A 7970-nucleotide genomic window follows, 5' to 3' on the forward strand; every position below is an offset into this window, starting at 1 on the left:
TTAAATGAGAGGTGAATCTGGCCCATAATGTAGTCTTAGTTCCAACAAAGTTTTCTTGGTGGAGGAATGCAACATTGTAGCGCTTCCGCAGAGTGTGATTTGTGCTTCAGTGAGAGAAATGCTAAAGAAGCAACTTTGCAATCATCCCTCATTGAGAGTTGCACATACTCACCTTGGGTAGATAGCAGAACCGTGAAAGAGACGGGAATGCTATTAAAATGCTCTCATACATCTACAAGTATGAATCCACTAAGGAAGTCTGGAATCCCAAGCTGGTACTCGAGGCAAATAAGAGGGGCTCATGGACAAGAGAAGCCACTGTTTGCTATTCTGCAGCCTGTCTCTCTTACCAGATATTTGACAGCCACACTGTACTGGAACTGACAGAACACTTTCTGAGTGGGTACAGTGACAGCCTTAGCAGATAGGCGTGACTACTGGCATGCCAGAGCCCCGGTCTGTGCATTGTGTTCAAGTGCGAGGGGCTGGAGTCTTGTCCAGGAATGTCAAAACTGCACTATTCAAAGAACTTCTGCAATTAAGAATGTGTCATCACTGCCTCCAGGTCAGCACAGGACTCACTTTAAAACGCCTATAAATAGCTTCCCAAGACAGAGTATGGCAAATGTTTGGCTCTGATGAATCTAAGTTTTGCATTCTCTAGGAAAGGAGGCAGATTCTTTAAAGAAACCTCCATCCTTGCTTAGGTCTTTGTGGAAAGCTCTTGTGGATATTCACCAGAATCATTCCCAAGCCGAATTTCTTGCTTGCAAGGTGCAGAAAGCAGATCTGTGTCTTTCTTCACCACTGAAAGTCCAGGTTTAATTTCTGCTAAAGAGAAAAATGAAGCCCAAACTTAGTGAAACCTCTCTGCATCTTAAAGCATTTGAAGAGGGTAGGACATCTAGTGGATTTATAAGGAATATCTTCAAGGAGGATTATTATCAGCACTTTGTCATTTTCCTGGCATAATAAACCATGAATATGTTTGTAGAGGAAGCATAGTAAAATTAGGATCTCAGCTTACTAAATTAATCTAGATACAGCTTCCCATTTACCTTAAGAGGCAGCTATTATTATTACTAGACTATATTCAAATACTATTACTTTTATTTCAGTGTCTTTAAAAAAAGGACTATGGGGAACTGGATGTTTCTAAGGACTGGAATCATGATAGAGAGCTCTTCACTAGATCAAAACCAATGTTGTCTGGCAGCAATGGACAGTGGTCCCAGCTGATGACTGTTCAATGATCTAAATGTGATGAGTTTGATAGTCTCAGTCCCGTTTTTGGCAGGGAGGCGCTTATGTGGCAAGGAATAGCACCATGCTGGGCACTAATTGCCAACCTTGTTGGCTGTCTCTGCAGCAAGAGCAGGGATGGAGTTTAAACTGCTTTCTCAATCCCCTAGAGCCAGTCCCTTCAGATCAAAATCAAGGTGTTTTGGTGGGCAGGATAGAGACACTTGTGCTGGTGCTGCCCTTGCTGCACTTGTCCTGTGGATTGTATTTATATCCAGATAATCTACCTAGATGTCAGTGAAGTGAAATGGGTGTAACTGAGAGCAGAATTTGGCCATATATAGAAAATAACAAGTGGTACGAAAAGGTGTGGAGCTGAAGCACAAACTTCTGAAATTACTTCTTGACCAATATGCAACCACGGAGCAGCCAGCACTGTCTTGCAAAACGTGTCTGTGGAGGCAATAGGCCAGGCAAGTGTGTTTGTGGAATCCAGAATGGAGACAGGGAATTGATGATTTCACATGATGACAGACTTACCTCATCAAGCACTGAGTCATATTGTCAGTTGCATTAAATTCCTGTTCCCCACAGAATGGAGAAAGCTTCTTTTCTTTCCCATTTACTTCAACACTGATCTACTTTAATACTGGTCCCAGAGAACTGCTTACTTTTTCTAGACCTGCTCCCTTCTCTTTCTCCAGCTACGTACAGATACACAGATACGTACAGAGTAGCAAAACTAGGGCTAGTTTTGAAAACGTGTCTAGGGTAATTTCAGATCTGGGTCCCATGTTATTCGAACTCCGCAGTGTAGGGAGAGGTAGGTTGATTTACAGGAAATGTCCTGGACAGGGCCCACCTCTTGTTATATGAGCTGTAGAACTAGAAAGTATAGAGTTTACAGGTGTAATTCAGTTAGCTAAGCTATCGACTGCTGTGCATTTCTATTACGTTCACCAGTGCCAGGGAGAGTGGAACTCCTTGTACACCATAGTCCCTTTAATCTGGTCAGGTCTGTTTGAAAAGAAGTTTGTTGTTTAAGCAGACAGATCTTATACTCAGGAGTTCTTTTTCTGAGTGACATCATATGAGACTGAAACTGGTGAGGCCTAAAATGACTCTTCTATAATTTAGAGGCTTGATTGGAAAGCTGAGTGAATTATCTCTGCATCATTGTAATGACTCATTGCTTGTCAGAAAATTGGAAAGTATTGATTGGATTTCCCCTCTAGGAAATATTTCTCCTCGGAATGAGTAGTGTAGGTTGTGTTGCTTTGCTTTTGTCCCTCTTGCCTGTTAACAGGGAAAGCCGGTTGTCCCTTTGGTTGGGAAAGTGGGAATTTGGGTCATCAGCCATTCAAGGACAATTTTGAATTATTGTCACTTGCTGATCCAAATCATTCTCTGAACTGCTCATTGTTTGATGGGATTTGCAACACATAGACTGGAAATCTAGGTCCAAGGTCAGGCATCTGCCAGAAAACCTGCAACCAGCAATGGTAGTGCTGGACAGTTGCCAATCTTCATTTTGTTTCCTTCAAATGCCTTATAGCGACCAATCTGCAGGGTGAAATCATAGCACCATTGAAGTAAATGGCAAAACTACCATTTAATTTAGTGGGACCAGGATTTCACCCTAGAAGTTAGGGGTAGATGCCTACGTGTTTTTGACCATATACCCTTAACCGATCAATGGTGCCTTGTCGATCTGTGCTCCTTGCAGCTCTCATTTACAAGTCACGGACATGCATGGCACGGCATAGCTGTAACACAGATACCTACATGCATACATTAATGGTGCTGTTGCAGCATATTTCTGGGCTTGTTTTGGTAGCTAGTCTATTAATTTCCAGAACATGGCCGTAAATGCACAGTTATGACGGTGACCTGGTCTCCTTTTCTCCTGCATATAAAACATTCAGGAGCTATGTGAATCTCATACTTTGTCTGTGCTCTAGCTTTTGGGAATGTGCTGTGTCACTCTGCTCACTACAGAAACGTGTGCAGCTAAATGAAGAATGGAGAAACTATGATGTGGTGATAGTTTGGTTTGTGTTTTTTTCATTTGATTGAATTTAGTGATCACGCAAATGAGAAACTAATGGCATTGACAGGATACAAGCAGCATAGAGACCAGTAATGCCAACGCACCTCATCCCTGAATTGCTAAATCCTCTGCTATTCCAGTGCTGAGCACGTATACATTAATAGTGTTAATACACTTCATTAATGACATGAAGTATCCCATATAATCCAAACTTGGCTGCCCTCACAGCTACGCCAACACTCCTCATTCTTGGTTTGCAGCATTTCCTGCTACCCCAATCCTGTCCCCAGACAGTTCTGTCAGTGCACCTCAGTCCTGATCTGCAGCACTCTCTGATATTTTAATTTTGCCTATTTACTCCAAGAAGAGAATGATTACAAATTATTTTAATTAGTTTAAATTGTCTTAGCTAAAGATAACTCCTACTACCACTTACGCATGTGGCAATCTGCTGTCACATTCACCTTAAAAGACGTGATTGGTAAAAGCCCTCGATTATAATTTACACTAGGTCATAACCTTACAGATATATAAAGAACATTATGGTCATTTCAGTTGGATACAGTATCGTTTCTTACTTCCTGTTCTAAACTCTTATGTTGTATTACCTAGCTCCACCCCAGAAATAACTGCAATTAGGTGCAGGATGAAATGACTCTTGTATATATGGAAAAAGTGTCATTACAAGTTTTTCTGAAATATCAACTGATAAATATAATCTATAAAAGCACACAAAAACAACTAGTTTTTTTGTGTTGCTGTTTGGTTTTTTTGTTTTTGTTTTTTTTACAGCTGTGGAACAAAAAGTCATTTGATTTGTGCTATTTTTTTCCCACAACACCATAAAAAAACTTTTGTCTTTTAAAGGGTGAAACTAAGCTTGCCAAATTTCAAGTTCACACCTTACGTACTTTTGCAACCCCCCAATGTCTATAGTATCCAAGGACTTCACACTCTGTAATGTGTTTATCCTCACAACACCCCTTTTAGGTAGGGCAGCACTATTATCCCCATTGCACAGATGAGGAACTAAGCCCTGGTCTATGCTACAGAGTTAGGTCGACGCAAGGCAGCTTAGTCAAGCTAACTCTGTAAGCATCTACACTAAAATGTAGCTACCACCAATGTAATTTGCCCACTACACTGAGGGCAAGTCTACACTACCGGGTTAAGTCGACCTAAGTTACGCAACTCCAGCTATGTGATTAATGTAGCTGGAGTCGACGTAGCTGAAGTCGACTTATTGCGGTGTCTACACTGCGCTGGGTTAACAGGAGAAACTCTCCCGTCGACTTACTTCATGCTTCTCGTTCCGGTGGAGTACCGGAGTTGATGGGAGAGTGATCTGCGTCAATATAGTGGGTCTTCATTAGACCCGCTAAATTGACCCCCGGTGGATCGATCGCCGCAGTGTCAATCCCCAATAAGTGTAGACATACTCTGACTTAATAACGCCACCTCCACGAGAGGTGTAGCACTTAGGTTGCTATAGTTAGGTCGATAGTGTCAGTGTAGGTTACTTACATTGACTGTTTGCTGCCTTACAGAAGCCATCCCACAATGCCCCACGCCGACTGTTAAATTGGTGCAAGTGTTCCTGGTGAGGACACTCACTGCCAAGACAAGGAGCATAGTGTGGACATGCCAAAGCGATTTAATTACTGCAGTGGCTGTACATCGAAGTAACTTCGATTGATATAATTTTGTAGTGTCAACATATCCTGAGAAATAGGCGCCAACTCAGTGGGTTCTCTGGGGCTCAAGCACTCACAGAAAAAAAATAGGGGATGCTCAGCACCCACTAGCCACAGTGATTCGGGCCCTGGGGCTGGCTGCTGATCAGCTGTTTAGCAGGCCGGAGGCGCTTGGGAGAGGGGAGGCAGAGAGCAGGGAGCGGCAGGCGGGGGGGGGCAGAGCGGGGGTGGGAAGCGGCGGAGTGAGGGCAGAGTCTCAGGGGAGGGGGCAGAGTGGGGGTGGGAAGAGGTAGAGTGTGGGCAGGGCCTCAGGGCAGAGCAGGGATGGAGCACCCACCAGGAAAAATACAAGTCAGCTCTTGTGCCCTGAGACACAGAATGTAATCTATCCTGCAGTAGAAGACCTGAGGTTGGCACAGGACGGCTGATTCAGGCTCGCAGGGCTATAACATTGCAGTGCAGACATTTGGGCTCAGACTGGGCTCTATGACCCCAGGACAGGAGGCAGATGGGTCTTAGAGCCCAGGCATCTACAATGCAGTTTTCAGACTAGCAGCCTGAATCAGCTGACCTGATCTCTGAGCTATGGGTTTTTATCACAATGGGGACACATCAGGAGAAACTAAGTGACTTACCCAGGGTCACAGAGCCAGGCTGTGGTAGACGAAGAAATGAAACCCAGATCTCCCGAGTGCCAATCTAGCCCCCTAACCGCTAGACCATCCTTCTTCTTTAATAGCTGAACTGCTACGACGTAATTTGTTATTTTATTGTAAATCAATGTCTCTACTCAATCTTTTATTTTCAGTGCTATAGAAAGGTGCACACTGGTGTTAATTTAACAGCATAATGTATTTTTAAACAACAAAAATGAATATGTTAAAGGGTTTCTTCTTATCCCAATGAACAGTGCTTGACATTCATAACTCTCCTTAATGCTACTGGGCTACACGGAGTATGAGAATATTCCGCTTAATTATGTGGATGAGTAACGTATCAGTTCCACTGCTGAAAACAATCCTGTGGCAGAAGAAGAAATTTTAAAGTCTCCAGTTCAATTATATGGCCATGAATATCATTTTGACTTCTCACATCTTGATCTCAATCCTGTGCCATGGAAGTCAATGGCAAAGCTCTCATTGACTTCCATTGAAATGAATTCGACCCCTATAAAATACGCATGTCAGGGACTGTACCCAAGCATGATTGCTTTATGTTAGACTGCCTTTAAACAACACTCATTTTTCCAACAATATTTTTTTGCTCACCTGTGTCTTTTCTGATCCCTTGCTAAGAGGGACATTGCGGTACCGGATTTTTATTCTGGGCTTCATGCAGGACAAAGGGATTGCCATGTTTTTCCACGTTCAAGGCTGTTTCTCCTTTGGCCCAAGCTAATGCTTGAATATCTTTCTCTTCTGCTCCCTCCTCCTAAATGAGTCTTTCAAACCCTCCCTGAATTTATTGGGACAGTCTTCCTCTGCCAAGCAGAACTTTATGGCCTACTCCTTCCCCCAATAGTTAATTTCTTCAGGAGAAGGATACCTCCTAAAGATATAAAGATCTTTAAGACTAGAGACAGGATGATCCAAAACCTACCCAGTCTTTGAACGGAGGTGATGTGAAGTGGAACACGCTGTTCTTTCATTATGCTCCTGAATAGATCTAGATTTCTCTCTTTCTACAGACGCAGCATGTTTCCAGAGATTTCCCCACCCGAGACTCGGTCCTACCCACTTCCCTCTCCAAGCCCCAGCACCACGAGCACCCTACATACTGGCCTGTTTCAGTCTGAAATGTTAGCTTACCTTCCCTGTCCTTGTTGATGTGACAGTTCTGCCAAGTCACTGACTTCTCACAGGAGACTCCCACATCTGGAGCCCATTTTCTTCAGTTGACTGTTGCACAGAGTGCCATGCTTGGTAATACCTAAAGTACAAAACCCACCATGTAAAACTCCTGTGCTATGTTGTTCACACCTTGTGGGTGATGAGTTACTTGTAGGCAAAGCATCCAGAGGGTGCTTTGGAGTCATAAGACCAAAGAAAGCTATGTGAAGGCTGCACATTGTTAATTCAAGTACTTCCCTGCTAATACCTGTATTGAAGAGATTCGACTTAGCCGAGGCAAAGGGACTCAAGCCCCAACTCAGCTTTGATTTGCTTGTACCTTGGATGGCTTCAGCCCACATTGTGCTGTTGCTGAGGGGTGTGGGAGCCTGGCTGAGTCTCCCAGCTGAGCTAGCTCTAGGCTGCTCTTTGTAAAGAAACGGCTGCATGGCTTCACACGTTGTCGCCTTCTGAATATTAACCCACCCCTAATGAGACATTAATAATAATTAATAATGGCAACAGAAGAACTATATATCAACTACTGGGATGCAAACAATAACTCCCCCATGCACTTAGGCTGGGTAAGGTTCCAAAGTGATAAACAATTTATTTTTATTGAAAATAATGATTCTGTTACTAGAAACTCACGGGAAAGGCTGTGTGAGATGGAGAGGAAACCTTCCCTCTCTGTGCAGCTCGGGGGGAGGGCGAAAAGGAACAGGTTCCACCGAGATTTGAACTCGGATCGCTGGATTCAGAGTCCAGAGTGCTAACCATTACACCATGGAACCGCCTGGGCAATAAGGCGCCCCCGCGGCCTCTCATCCTTGCGGCGGGCGGGCGGCCGGGCTCCGACCAACCGCCAGCGACCCGCGGCTAGGTGCCCCGACCCAGCTCCCCAGCCCGGCCTGCTGAGGCCTGCGGGGTGCTGCCTGTCCGGCGCCGCGGAGCCGAAAGGAGCAGCCCGGTGTGTGCCCCGCCGGGGCCGGGCCCAGGGGCTCAGGGCAGGAGCGAGCGAAAGGGGGCGGAGCGAGCCAGTCCCGGCCCCTCGCTGGTGCGGTCCCAGGGGAGCGGGGGGCAGGCGGGCTCCCTATGGCCAGGGCTACGGGGGGGGGGCACGTCTGTGGGGCACGGAGGGGAGTGGCGGGAGCC

The 7970-nt window shown here is 45.1% G+C and overlaps 1 long non-coding RNA gene across 1 annotated transcript; it reads right to left on the reverse strand.

Annotated features, from left to right (window-relative positions):
- Positions 1-5931: 5931 nt before the first annotated feature.
- On the reverse strand, positions 5932-7795 carry LOC311527855. Its single transcript, XR_014713467.1, has 3 exons — positions 7467-7795; positions 6795-6915; positions 5932-6006 (listed from the first exon to the last, which is right to left on the reverse strand). It is a non-coding gene; the product is annotated as an uncharacterized lncRNA (long non-coding RNA).
- Between the last annotated feature and the right edge of the window lie 175 nt (positions 7796-7970).

The sequence above is a fragment of the Lepidochelys olivacea genome (assembly GCF_965140295.1).
Source record: "Lepidochelys olivacea isolate rLepOli2 genome assembly, chromosome: 10".
NCBI lineage: Eukaryota > Metazoa > Chordata > Testudines > Cheloniidae > Lepidochelys > Lepidochelys olivacea.